This window comes from Perognathus longimembris, chromosome 7, assembly GCF_023159225.1.
Source record: "Perognathus longimembris pacificus isolate PPM17 chromosome 7, ASM2315922v1, whole genome shotgun sequence".
Lineage (NCBI taxonomy): Eukaryota > Metazoa > Chordata > Mammalia > Rodentia > Heteromyidae > Perognathus > Perognathus longimembris.
In genome coordinates, this window is record NC_063167.1 from 32,995,524 (window position 1) to 33,010,959 (window position 15,436).

Consider the following 15,436-nt stretch of genomic DNA (forward strand, 5'->3'; position numbering starts at 1 on the left):
AAAGCAATAAGGAAGGAGACATTACATTGGGTTCTGAATTAATCAGAATAACAACTCTGACTATTGAACTATACAGCTTGGCTGAAAAGCTATTTATTTTGTCTCTAAAAGATTATAATCTGAAAATTAAATACCTATGTATACTCTAAAATTCAAAAGAAAGCAAATTATTTTGTCTCAATACTGTAATAATATAAATAAGTTTTGATAAATGTGTCTTAAAATTTCAGCTTCATATCACATCTAGTAATAATATACCATGCACATCCTGGAATGTGTACTTTCAAAACAATTTGACCATTTATGTTGTTAAATCTTTACCATGACCCATTGATGAGTACATTGAAAAACAGAAACGTTAGTACTTGTGTAAGCCCATGTTTGAAAGCAACATAAAAAGACCTAAAAATTAAAACTTCTAACTCCGCTGTGTTGCTCTTGGAACATACCAAATTATACCATTATATTATATGGAAAATTTCAAGTAAGGATCAGTTTATGACTGGAAACAGCTATGTGTGTTGCAGGCACCAGACAGTCAATAACACTATTAGTAACAGTCTATGTATATATTCACAAATAATAGGTAATTGTTGCATACTTTGAAATGATGTGAATATTTATAAAGAATAATTCTTCTGGAACTTATTTTATTTGCCCTGATTATCCTTGCTGATATATGTAACTTCATATATGATATTCAGTTCATTCATTTTAATTCCACAATTTATTTTTATAAATGTGATACTATTCATTTATTTCTTACTGATGTCTCTAATGATATTTTAATTTTACCAAGTATGTACTATGTGAAAATTAATATTGTAAATATACCATTGTACACATGTCCAAAGATTGCTCTGGGTTGAAATCTTTCAATCAGGATACAAACAATGCTAGCCTAACATGAATAGTTTAAAGTATACCACACAAAACATCAACCTCTAGATTTTGAAATAATTATACGTGCTCAATATGCCATATGCCTAGAAACTTGTTTGTGATCCAAGCATCTTGCTGTGTCCTTCCCACTTCTGTTTTCAAAGTTGTCTTTTTGTTACCTATAGTAAGTGAAAATCGGGAACACGTCTTTTTGTTACCTATAGTAAGTGAAAATCGGAACACCAAAAAAGAGTCAAAGTAAATACCAGTGTTTGACCAATCTCCATCATTGAAAGAAGCCAGAGTAACCCTTCATTTTACTTCTGCAATTTTTTTCTGTGAAGGGTAAATAGTATAAATGATTATTTGGGCCTATTTTGGTACGCTATAAGTTTAGATAAATGGTATATGGTGAAAGTTCTTTTGACAATTTTGTTTTAATTCCTTTGTTATCCTATCTCAATTGTTATGAAAGAATGTATTATTCTTTTTTATAAACAGTGAAAATACATATCTTCATGATATAAACATTAATATAAAAATCTTTTACTTGTGCTCACATTTTAAGAGGAAGAAAAACATAAAACACCTTAAATAATGATTTCTTTTATTAAATATCTCAATAGGAATTTACATGGTATTCTTTTAAGTAGGTAAGTATTCTTTCTTTATAAAAATCTATCATACTTTAGGTCATATTTGAACAAATATCTTTATCCACCATATAATACTATATATAATACTTGATCTCCCAATAGACAGACATTCAGCATGATAAATCTTATTTTGTAATGAAGTAAACTGAGTCTTGGAAAAATGTACATGAGTTAAAAAAATGTGATTCCATTTTACACTTAACTCTTCATTACAGTCTCTCTCATTTACTTGAATTTCTTTGTGCAAGTATGCATGCACACATAGGTTTTAAGAAAGAATTAATCAGTCCTAAGGGAAGTTTCAAAAGAGCAAAGCGAAGCAGTCTTTAAGAAAAAAAAAAAACTGCCAACACCAGTACTTTTTTTGGGGGGAGGGGGAGGAGCAGGTGACATACAGCTATCTTCCCTTCCTAACTTCAAATATATAAAAGAGTTGGGCAGCCGTGGCTCCCATCTATAATATTAATGACTCAAGAGGCTCAGATCTTTAGAATTGTGGTTTGAAGCCAGAGGCAGAAAAGGCCACAAGACTTCATCTTCAATTAACTAGCAGAAAGCCAGGATGGAGGCATGGCTCGAGGGGTAGAATATGCGCAAGCAAGACCAATGAGGGTGCAAAGCACTGAGTTCAAGCCCCAGAACCATATTATATAAATTAAAAAAAAAAACTGCCAGCAAAGACATTCCATATTTCCAGGCACCGGTGGCTTATGCCTATAATCCTAGCTACTCATGAGGCTGAGATTTGAGGACTACAGTTTGAAACCAGCCCAGGCAGGAAAGTCTGTCAGCCTCTTATCTCCACTAAACTACCAAAGGAGTCAAAAGTGGAGCTGTGGTTCAGTGGTAGAACACTAGCCTTGAGCAAAAAAAAAAAAAAAAAGGTCAGAGGCAGTGCCTAGGCCCTCAGTTCCAGCCCCAAGACAAACACAAAAAATAAAATAAAAGAATTCCACAAAAATTTTATTTCTACAAAGTAATATATAAGCTTTGTGATTTCAAAAAGGAAAAGGTATACACAACAATGTAGTTCCAGGGCCAGCCTCTGGTGGCTCATATCTATAATCCTAGCTACTCAAGAGGCTGAGATCGAAGGATTGCAGTTTGAAACTGGCCTGAGCAGGAAAGTCCGTGGGACTCTTATTTCCAATTAACAATCAAAAAGCCAGAAGTAGAGCCATCATTCAAGTGGTAGAGTGACAGTCTTGAATGAAAAAGCTCTGGGACAGTGCCTAGGTCCTGAGTTCAAGCCCTAACACCAGCATACACACAAAATAAAATATATTTCTTTTTACTTTCTAAAGTACTATTCTTTATTAATGTTACAGACTGAAAATAAAATGCCTTCTTTGAATTCATATGTTGAACAACACTATGTCCCCACCAAGGGGTGTTATTTTGGGAGGGAGTAGAAACTTCAAGGTTAAGGGTCTCTCCTTGTCCTTCCCCTTTCTCCTCTCCCTTCTTATCCTTTCTTCTTCTCCCTTCTCTCTTTCTCTTCATGTATACTATGAAGTAAGCATCCTCTGCCACACTCCCTACCACCATGATATTCTTCCTTGTCATGGGCCCAAAATTCATTCAAATGACTATGAACTAAAGCCTTCAACAAAAATAAACCCTTCTCTTATTTATGTCAGATATTTTGTCACAGTGAGGAAATTTGTTTATTTTTCTTCAAATATTGAATCTACAAAGCATTATAATCATCTAGCAAATGTAACTAATAATTTAATTAAATATCCATAGCAACTATGGTCCTTTTAACTGTCCTTCTGTAGCCTTTTGCAGTTGTATGATCCTCTCAGAGAAGGAAACAACCCATATTAAGCATCATTAGAATGTGAAATAAAAATATGAAGATCCTCTATAAATATAGAAGAAAAATTAAAACCTCATCATGGTAGAAAATTAGCAAAGGTCATATGACTTTCCCTTCCTAGCCAGATTATTTATTTCCACAATCTCATCTAAATAAAAGTAACCACATTCACTGGACTTTTTGGATAAAAAAGATACTCTTAGAAAAGAATATTCACCTATATAAGAAATATTCACTTTTGGGAAACAGTGGAAACTTCTGAAGGTTACTGTCTCTGTCTATCCTTTTGTGGGTAAATCTATTTCCTTTTGAGAATAGATTTGTGACAGTGACTCACCATTTAATTTTTTTAAGGGAAAAAGTTTTCAAACTTCTGTGTTTGCTTGTTCAAAAGACTAGACAGGCAAAGGGAACAGATATCAGTTTAGTCACCTTCTATCACTATTGTATAACAATCTGTATATTTAAATAATCACCAGCTATGCAGAACTGTGACTAGTTCTTCCTCCAGAGAAAGATTAAAATCAAGGGGAAAAAACCATTTCAAAATAGACATGAATCTCCTCAAAATATGCATATCATCTAAGAATAAAACAAAAAGGAATACTGACCCAGCAATAACTATCTCCAAATATAGCCATGAAGAAATATATTTGAAACAAGATACAGAAATGTATTTCAGAAACATAGAAATGAAAAGCCTAACACTAGTTAGGGTTGTGAAGTTTGCTAAAGATCAAGAGAAATGGCAAGTCATGCTTGAAGAATGAGCAGGTGTTTTCTAGATATTGAGTGGGAGAAAGCAGAAAGATCAGCCTTCAAAATAACCCACTGTAAATAAGATAATAGGCCAGGTTAGGAAATTGCTAGTAGGGAGAGTGTCCAATAATGTAAGGAATGCCAGGACAGGAGGCTATAAAGGAAGATCAACATAAAGAAATAGGGATCCATTGAAAGACTATATCAAAAGACTAACATTTCAAATAAAAAAAAACTTTTGGTTGATTGGCTAGGTTTCTTTCTCTCCTTTTTTTTTTTTTTTTTTTTTTTTGTTGTTGTTGTTGTTGTTCTGGTCCTAGGGTATGAACTCAAGGCCTGGGCACTAACTGTCCCTGAGCTCAGTGGCCAATGTTAGTGCTCTACCACTTGAACCATAGCACCATTTCTGGCCTTTTTGGTGGTTCATTGGACATAAGAGTCTCACAGAGTCCCCTGCCTGAGCTGGCTTTGAACTTCAGTCCTCACATCTCAACCTCCTGAGTAGCAAGGATTACAGGAGTGACCATTTCAATTTCAAAAGATTTCTATAGTGGCAGTATAATGATAAATGAGAGGCTTCGAGTTAGAAGTAGCAATCTGCATAGCAATGTAATGCAATAACTCAAAAAGAGTTGATAAGGACGTCCATAATGTAATGAGAAGAAGCAATAGATTACAAAAGCTAAAATCTACTGTGTTGGCTGAGGGAAAACTCGTTTTTCAACTTAATGGTTGACTTAAATATTAGATTTACTTTTACGGGAAAGACAGGGTAAGCCAATTGCACTTTTTTTTTTTAAGTAGCCTTACTGAAATTTCCTTTTAGAACTTGAAGAGTACAAGATGCCTGAACAGATTGGAACTGCATAAAAAGGTGTGCATTTACTGAAAAACAAGTAAAGTTTCAGCACTCACATGGGAGAGCTTGGAGTTCCAGAGAATTATGGGTAGAAAGTTTAGAAAGTAATGCTTCACTTTTTTGAAATATTTCTATTTAATAAGCCTATATCCACAGAAAATTCCAAGATTATAGCAACTAATTGTAATTGTTCTTACTCTGAATATGCTCTATATTCCTAAGTATATACAACATTTCATAAAATTATATAAACTACAGGTCATACAAAATCTAAATGGTTCTTATATCCAGCCCAAGACTTCTATGGTTTTAATAAATGGAGACCACTTAAGTCTGACTCCTGCAGTATTTTTATCTTCATCTATAGAAATTGGTTCTTTCAAACAATGTGATTTCCTTGAAATATATATTGAGAGCTAATAATTAGTAATTATACATTGAATACATGATGAATAATTGATGCTTTAGAGCTCATATAATGATGACTAAAATAGAATTTCAAAGGCTGGGTGAAATTTTCAAAGTCATTCTTTAGAAATTAAAATGTTACTGGCACATATTTTAAGTGGGTGTAGTATATTGACTGGAGAGATATTCAGAACACCTGGCTAACGCTCTGGACCTAGACCTATCATTGATTGCCTTTGTGACCTTGGACCCATGATAAGAAAATGTTCAATTCTATTTCTGAAATTTCTATTTCTTACTAACTTTTGTGTCTTCCCAATTAATCTTCTCTTATTCAGTATGTAGCAACCAACTCCTAAATAGTCTTCCTGATTTTCAGTTAAACCCAGCCAAGCTCCCCAACCCACAATTTTCACTGAGCTGCCTTTTCCACCAAGTAAAGAACAAAATAAAAAAATTAGCTTCATAGCAAAAATCCTTAAACTTTGGCCCATAAAATATATCTGTAATATGATCTATACTTAGGTCTCCTACTTTCTGCACAATTTTAATTTACATATATGATCCTAGCATATTTATTCAAGTTATTTGTATAGTTTGGAGCTGTCTCATAGTTAAGCTATGTCTAGTCATAAAAGTCTTCAGAAGACCACCTCATTCACAATGTCTTCCAGAATTTACCTTTCCCCATTATCTTCTATTGCTTGCTCAATGATTCCTCAATTATAATTCCCATCATATATCCAGTGGTTATGGAACACAGCCATGAGTCCAGTTTTTGTCAGTAAATGTAGTGGGAGTAGAGTGGGAGTGAATAGTGATAAAGGGCTTATCATATCCTTGACCAATCAAAAACAAAGCACCTTTATCAAAGATTAGGTGGCCATAGGTCTGTGGGGTCATGTTTGGGACTTCAATTCTATTCCATTGGTCCTCTGGCTTGTTCATATGCCAATACCAAACTGATTTTGTTTTGTTGTGTTTTTTATTTGTTTTGTTTTGTTTTGCCAGTCCTGAGGCTTGAAGTCGGGGCCTGAGCACTGTCCCAAGCTTCTTTTTTCTCAAGGCCAGCACTCTACCACTTGAGCCACAGTGCCACTTCTGGCTTTTTCTCTTTTTGTGGAGCTGAGAAATTGACCCCAGGGCTTCATGCATGCTAGGCAAGCACTCTACTGCTAAACCACATTCCCAGCCCCCAAGCTGTGATATGTATGTATATATATATATAAATATATATATATGCATATATATGTATACGTATATGTATGTATATACGTATATATACACATATATACACACGTATATACATACATATACGTATACATATGTATATACATATACATATATATCATATGTATCATATATATCATATGTATCATATGTATCATATATATATCTACAGCTTTATAGTAGAGCTTGAAATTTGGTATTGATATTCCTTTAGCACTGTTTTTTCAACTAAGAATTATTTTTTCTATTTGGGGTCTTTTGTTATTCCATATAATTTTTTTATTGTATCTTCTATTTCATTAGATAATAGAAAATTGAAGTTAAATCCTTATATATCACCCTGCACCAAAATCAACTCCAAATGGATCATAGACCTGGAGTTAAGGGTAGATACCCTCAAAATATTACAGGAAGGGATGGGAGATATACTAAGGCTCCTTGGCACAGGTCAAAACTTTCTAAATAAACATCCAGAAATAAAAAGAAATCAAAGAAAGGCTAAAAAGTCTAATTGCATTAAGCTCCAGACCTTCCACATGGCAAAGGAAATAGCTAGCTAGACAAATAGAAAGTCCATAGATTGGGAGAAGGTCTTCTCTAGCTATCTAACAGATAAGGGTCTCATATCAAAAGTATACTTAAGCAACTCAATAATTTAAGGAAGCACCTTAATTTTCTTGAGAGAGAACAGCAAGCCAAATCCCAAGTCAATAGACAGAAGCAAATAATTAAAATCAAATCAGAATTAAATCAATTAGAGATGAAAAAAACCATCGAAAGAATCAACAAAACAAAGAGTTGATTCTTTGAAAAAATCAACAAGATAGACAGACCCCTGGCAAACCTGACCAAAAAACGAAGGCAGCACACTCAAATAAACAAGATAAGAGATGAAACAGGTAACATCATCACAGAAATAACCAAAATTCAGAAAATAATAAGGGACTATTTTGCAAACCTTTTTGCCAACAAATTCGAGAACTTGGAAGAAATGGATGATTTCCTAGAAAAAGTTCATATCCCCAAACTCAACCATGAAGATTTAAACCTTCTAAACAGACCCATATCCAGTATTGAAATAGAAACCGCAATAAATGATCTCCCATCCAAGAAAAGCCCAGGTCCAGACAGATTCACAACAGAATTCTACAAGGCCTTCAAAACAGAACTCAAACCAATATTTCTCAAACTCTTCAATGAAATTGAAAGAGAACGTTCACTACCAGACTCATTCTATGAAGCCAGTATAGCCCTCATCCCAAAACCAGGCAGGGACTCATCACGGAAAGAGGACTACAGACCGATTTCCCTGATGAATATAGACGCAATTCTTAACAAAATTCTGGCCAATCAACTTCAACAGGTCATCAAAAAAATCATATACCACGATCAAACTGGATTCATCCCAGGGATGCAAAGTTGGTTTAATATATGCAAGTCAATTAATGTAATCCACCACATCAACCAGAGCAAGGTAAAGAGCCACATGGTTTTATCTCTGGATGCGGAAAAAGCTTTCGATAAAATCCAGCACCCATTTATGCTAAAAGCCCTGGAAAAACTGGGATTCCAGGGAACATTCCTGAATATAATCAAGGCAGTTTATGACAAACCAACAGCAAGCATAACTCTAAATGGTGAAAAAATAAAGCCATTCCCTTTAAAATCAGGAACAAGGCAGGGATGTCCACTCTGTCCCCTGCTCTTCAACATCTTACTAGCCAGAGCAATTAGGCAAGAAGAAAATATAAAGGGGATCCAAATAGGAAAAGATGAAGTTAAACATTCTCTCTTCGCAGATGACATGATCCTATACCTAAAGAATCCCATAGACTCTACCCCAAAGCTACTAGAGCTGATCCAAAATTTTGGCAAAGTTGCAGGATATAAAATAAACCCTCAAAAATCAATGGCCTTTCTCTATGCTAACGACCCAAAGACCGAGGCTGAAATCAGGAAAGCAAATCCTTTTGCAATAGCCCCCAATAACATAAAATACCTAGGAATAACCTTAACCAAAGAAGTGAAAGACCTCTTTGATGAGAACTTTAAAAGCTTGCAAAATGAAATTAAGTCAGAACTAAGGAAATGGAAAAACCCTCCCATGCTCCTGGATTGGGAGGATTAATATAATCAAAATGGCAATATTGCCAAAGGCTATCTACAAATTCAATGCAATACCCATCAATATCCCAACACCATTCTTTAATGAAATAGAGGAAGCAATCCAGAAATTCATATGGAACAATAAAAGACCTAGAATAGCAAAAACAATCCTAAGCAGAAAGACCAGTGCTGGAGGAATTACAATACCCAACTTCAAGCTGTATTATAAAGCTATAGTAATAAAAACAGCTTGGTATTGGCACCGGAACAGACCTGAAGACCAATGGAACAGAATTGAAGACCCAGAAATGAACCCACAGAACTATGCCTACTTAATCTTTGATAAAGGAGCTAAAACAATAGTATGGAAGAAAGATAGCCTCTTTAACAAATGGTGCTGGCAAAACTGGCTCAACACATGCAACAAACTAAAACTAGATCCTTATATATCTCCCTGCACCAAAATCAATTCCAAATGGATTAAAGACCTCAAAATCAAAACAGACACCCTGAAAACACTAAAGGAAGGAGTAGGAGAAACACTTGGGCTCCTTGGCGCAGGATGGAATTTCCTTAACAAAGACCCAGAAAGGCTACAAATCAAAGAAAGGTTGGACAAATGGGACTGCATCAAACTGCAGAGCTTCTGCACGGCAAAGGACATAGCTCGCAAGATAAACAGAAAGCCCACAGACTGGGATTAGATCTTTACCGGACATTCAACAGACAAAGGCCTCATATCTAAAATATATGCAGAACTAAAAAAATTACCTTCTTCCAAAACAAAACCGCAAAGAACCAATAGCCCTCTCATCAAGTGGGCTAAAGAATTAAAAAGAGACTTCTCTGATGAGGAAATGAGAATGGCCAAGAGACATATGAAAAAATGCTCTACATCACTGGCCATAGAAGAAATGCAAATCAAAACAACATTGAGATTCCATCTCACCCCAGTAAGAATGTCCTATATCAAGAAAACTAACAATAACAATTGTTGGAGGGGATGTGGCCAAAAGGGAACCCTACTTCATTGTTGGTGGGAATGTAAACTGGTTCAGCCACTCTGGCAAGCAGTATGGAGATTCCTCAGAAGGCTAAATATAGAACTCCCCTATGACCCAGCAGCCCCACTTTTGGGTATCCATCCAAAAGACCACAAACAAAATCACAGTAATGCCACTAGCACAACAATGTTCATCGCAGCTCAATTTGTCATAGCGAGAATCTGGAACCATCCCAGATGCCCCTCAGTAGACAAATGGATCAGGAAAATGTGGTACATATACACAATGGAATTTTATGCCTCTATCAGAAAGAATGACATTGTCCCCATTTGTAAGGAAATGGAAGGACTTGGAAAAAATTAAACTAAGGGAAGTGAGCCAGACCCAAAGAGACATGGACTCTCTCCCTTATTGGGAATAATTAGTACAGGTTAGGCAATCCATAGCAGAGCCTCACAAGGCCCAATAGCTATACCCTTATGATCACATAAGATGATGCTAAGTGAAATGAACTCCATGTTATGGAAACAATTGTTATATCACAATTGTAACTACTTTCAACGTCCCATGTGTATCTGTAGCTTCTATTATTGATGATGTTCTTGTATCTCCTTCCTGTGGTTGTACCTACACTACCTCTGTAATCTTATCTGAGTATATTGGAAACCATCTATACTGGTATTGGAAGTAGGAAATTGAAAGGGAATACTAACTTTGACAGACACAGGGTAAAAAAAGACAAACAACTACAAAAGCAATACTTGCAAAACTGTTTGGTCTAAGTGAACTGAACACCTCTGGGGGGGGAAGGGAAAGGGGAGGAGGGAGAGGGGTATGAGGACAAGGTAACAAACAGTACAAGAAATGTATCCAATTCCTAACGTATGAAACTGTAACCTCTCTGTACATCAGTTTGATAATAAAAATTTGGAAAAAAAAGTATACCTAGAGATAAAAAATTAAACCTTCCAATTAAAAATTCACAAAGAAACAACCATTCCATTAATAAGTAGGCTAAAGAATTAAGAAGAGACTTCTCTGGAGAAGAAATAAGAATAGCCAATAGACACATGAAGAAATGTTCAACATCCTGTCCATAAAAGAAAAGTAAGAATGGCTATAATCAAGAAAACTAATAACAACAGATGCTGGTAGGGGCGTGGCCAAAAGGGAACACTACTACACTGTTGGTGGGAGCGTTCACTTGTTCAACCACTATGTAAAGCAGTATGGAGGTTCTTCAGAAGGCTAAACATAGAGCTCCCCTATGATCCAGCAGCCCCACTTTCAGGCATTTACTCAATGGATCACAAATAAGACCACACTAAAGCCACCAGCACAACTATGTTCATTACAACACAAGTTGTCACTGCTAAAATATGGAACAACCCATATACCCCTCAGTAGATGAATGGATCAAGAAATGGTGGTATATATACACAATAGAATTCTATACATCTATCAGAAAGAATGACATTGCTCCATTCCTAAGGAAATGGAAAGACTTGGAAAAAACCTTACTAAGTGAAGTGAGCCAGGCCCAAAGAAATATAGACTCTATGGTTTCCTTCATTGGTAATAATTAGTATATGTCTAGGATAATCCTAGCAGATGATCACAATAGCTCAATAGCCATGTACATATAATCACATAAGATGAAGCTAAGCAAAATGAACTCCAAGTTATGGAAACAAGCAGTTTATCACTATTATTTCTAACACATTATGTGAAATTATTTCTTTTTCCTTTTGTTTATCTTCCCTACGGTTTAGCTCCTGTTGTCACTGCATTTCATTTTGGTGCCCTTGGTATTGTATATATATACATATTTTCCTCAATCCAGGAAGGGAAGGGGAACATCAAAATGGTGAAACAAAGGGTAAAAGACATACCAGTGCAACAGCAATACTTACAAGACAATATGTGGTAAACCAACTTTACAACTTGGGTGGGGCAGGGAGATTTGGGGAGAAGAGAAGGTGGGAGACAAATGAGGAAAGAGGTAACAAGTTTGACAAGAAATGTACTCACTACCTTACATATGTAACTGTAACTCCTCTGTACATCACCTTAACAATAAAATTTTTAAAAGCCGATTATCAAGAAAACAAATAATAGCAGATGCTGGCAAGGATGTGGCCAAAAGGGAATGCTACTATACTGTTGGTGGGAAGGTACTGGTTCAACCACTCTGGAAAGCAGTATGGAGGTTTCTCAAAAGTCATGTTATGTTAAGATATGTTATTTACAGCATTATTTAACCACAGCTAAGCCTTCAGTAGATGAATAGATCAAACTATGTGATCTAGGGGGCTGACAAGGTGGCTAAGTGGTAGAGGTGCTAGCCTAGCACGCACGAAGACCTGGGTTTGAGTTCTCAGTACCACATAAACAGAAAAGACCAGAGTGGCGCTGTGGCTTGAGGTAGAGTGCTAGCCTTGAGCAAAAAGAAGCCAGGGACAGTGCTCAAGCCCTGAATCCCAAGCCCCAGGACTGGCAAAAAAAAAAAAGTGATATATATGTTTGTCTGTCTCAATTTGTACTTTCAATTTGTAATTTTGGTATTAATATTTGTAAGAGTTGACATTGGCCTAAGTGAACACATAGGTGGGCCATCAACCAGGGGTTCTGGAAGAAGTTTCAGACCCTCATTTGGGGGTTCAAGACCCCCTTGTACTTTTTGAAGGGACACAGCAGTATGAGAGGCCAGCATTGCACTCTCAATTCTGTCTAGACATTTGATTTTTGAGTCTAGAAATTTGATTTTATTATATAAATAAAATAGAATTCTATGCATCCACCATAAAGAATGACATCACCTCATTTGTAATGAAATGGAAATAGTTGGGGAAAAATCATATTAAGTGAAGTAAGCCAGACCTAAAGAAACAAAGATTCCATGGTTTCTCTCATTTTAATAATTAATATGTCTAGGATAGTTCTAGCAGAGTATCAATATAGATCAATAGCTATGTACATAATGATCATATGAAATGATGCTAATCAAAATGAACTCCAAGATATGGAAACAAGTGGTTTTTTTGTTGTTGTTGTTTTTAATGTATCGTATGAAGTTATTTCTTTTTTTCTTTCATTTTTTTCCTTTGGTTTATCCCTTGTTGTCACTGTTTTTTATTTTAGTACCCTGTGGCTTGTGTATATGTATATCTGATTTGGGGAAGGGAAGGGCAATAACAAAATAGTGAGACAAAGGACAAAGGGTGAACCAATGCAACAATGATACTCATAAGACACTATGTTGGAAATTAACTTTACAACTGGCAGAGGGGTTTGGGGTGGCGGAGAAAAAACGAGGGAAGGGGTAACAATGTAGGACAAGAAATACAGGTATAGCTATTGAGCTATTGTGATCTTCTGCTATGACTAACCTAAACATGTACTAATTATTACCTATGAGGGAAACCATAGCATCCATGTTTCTTTGGATCTGGCTCACATAAGGTGATGCCAAGTAAAATGAACTCTACGTTATGAAAACAAGTGGTGTAACATTGTTGTAATTATTTTCAACATGCCATGTGAAACAGTACTCTTTTTTTTCTTTCTTTTTTTTCTCTCATATTCCCTTCCCATGGTTTTACCCCTGCTATCACTGCATCTGATCTTAGTACCCTGGATACTGTATATACATGTATTAGAACTAGGGAAAGGAAAGGGAATACCAAAATTAAGAGACAAATGATAAAAAGGCAAACCATTCCAAAAGCAATACTTACAGAACCACTTTGTGTAAACAACTGTACAACTCATGGTGGGGGGAAAGGAAAAGGGGGAGTCGGGGAAAAATGAGGGGGGAGGTAACAAGTTGGATAAGAAATGTACTTGCCTTACATACTAAACTATAACCCCTCTGTACTTCACTTTGACAATAAAGAAAAAAAATCACAAGAAAGAAATGTACTCATTACCTTACTTAGGTAACTGTAACCCCTCTGTCCATCACCTTGACAATAAAATTTTATGAAACAAAATAAAGCAGTGTTCTGTTTCCCATTTGGATTCTTTGCTTAGGACTTTTGTATTTTCAGTAAGGAGCCTAAGAAACAGCATGATTTCTTTTCCTTCTTAACAATTTCATGTAAGATTCAGTCTTACTGAAATCTTAGCAACCTCAACAAAAAATATTTTTATCCTCAAGTGAAAATATTTCACATTTTCACTTTCTAGATGCCCTTTATGTCCTCTTTTTGGCAGGTAACTAAAAGAAGGGTTGCTTTAACCTACAATATCTTTACAGTCAGCCAAACAAAAAAGCTACTAATGGGTAGATATCCTATACTGCATAGATACACTTGAAACATGAATGATTCATATCATATCCCAGGCAGGACAGAGTAAGATGTGACAAGACTTCATCATGCTTATTCAGAGTATTCACAATGTCAAATCTATGGCTTGTTTAATTCAAGAATTTTCTATTATACATTTTCAGATCAAAGTTCTAAAACAGAAGTTACAAAATGTGAAACAATGGAAAGGGCATAATTGTACTAATGGTACTTAATGACTTAGGAAAATAAGGACAAGATATTTCATTTTTGGCTGAGTACCAGTACACGTCTATAATTCTAGGTACTAAGGAGACTAAGAACTAAGGATCTTATTTTTGAAGCCAGCCCAGCTAGAGAGTCCATGAGACTTTTATCTCTAATTAACCATCAAAAAGGCTGGAAGTAGAACTGTGGCTCAAGTAGTAGAAACCTAATCTTAAGCATAAAAGCTCAGGGACAGTGACCAGGTCCTGAGTTCAAGCCCCATGATTGACCATTAACCAGGGTGGAGAAAGGAAGAGAAAGAGAGGGAAGAACAGAGGTGGTGAGTAGGAGGACAAGGGAAGGGGGAGAGAAGGAGTAGGAAAAGGAGAGGAGAGGAGAGGAGAGAGAGATGGTGAAATAAGAGCATTAATTCACTGAATCCAGGACTATCTCTTCCCCCACTAGAAGGTAATCATCTCTGAGTATATTTTTGGCAGAAATATGTATATAGGTAGCATTATTTTTATTGAAGAAGAAAACATCCCAATTTAGGTAGCTGTAATACCACATATATCCACAAGCACAAGAAGGTGTAATGTCCTGTCACCAATGCTAATAAATCTGTGAAGCTTTCTACTTACTCAGAGTATTCTTTTGCCTCATTCTTGAATATATGCACATAAATTGCTAGCTTGAATATGTTACACTGTCTTCTTGAAGTCTTTGTTAATGAAAATTCTGCTCTCTTTCTAATTGTTTCTTTATATCTATGTTTTCTACTTGGTATCTTTACAGATATTTTCTCTTTATCCCTGCTGTTCCTCATATCTGCTGCAATATATCTAATTATGGGCATAATTTTATTAATTCTGATCAGGCTCCAACTGTGCTTTGGTCTGAAAATATGTCTCTCATAAATTATGGGAAATTTAAAAATCAATACTTCTTTAAATATTATTGCCTGTTTACTTCCTACTCCCTTTTATTTCTCATGGAACTTAAGCTTGTGATTTTATTGTTGTTGCTGTTTTATTGTTGTCATCACCTATTTTTCAAAAGTGGCTGAACTTTGTGGCATCCCACTGCCTAGGAAACATTTAGCAGGTCTTCAATAAAGACAGAGAAGCAAAACAAACACACAAAAAAAACACATCTGATTAACAGACAATTTGAATCTATCTTGGAAGCCAAAAGTCCAAATGTTCTGAAAAATA

At 35.6% G+C, this 15,436-nt stretch overlaps 1 protein-coding gene across 1 annotated transcript in view; it reads right to left on the reverse strand.

The window, feature by feature from the left end:
- Agbl4 (AGBL carboxypeptidase 4) overlaps positions 1-15,436 on the reverse strand; it is a 1,006,503-nt gene that overhangs the window by 854,692 nt on the left and 136,375 nt on the right. The gene's annotated exons all lie outside the window — the stretch shown is intronic.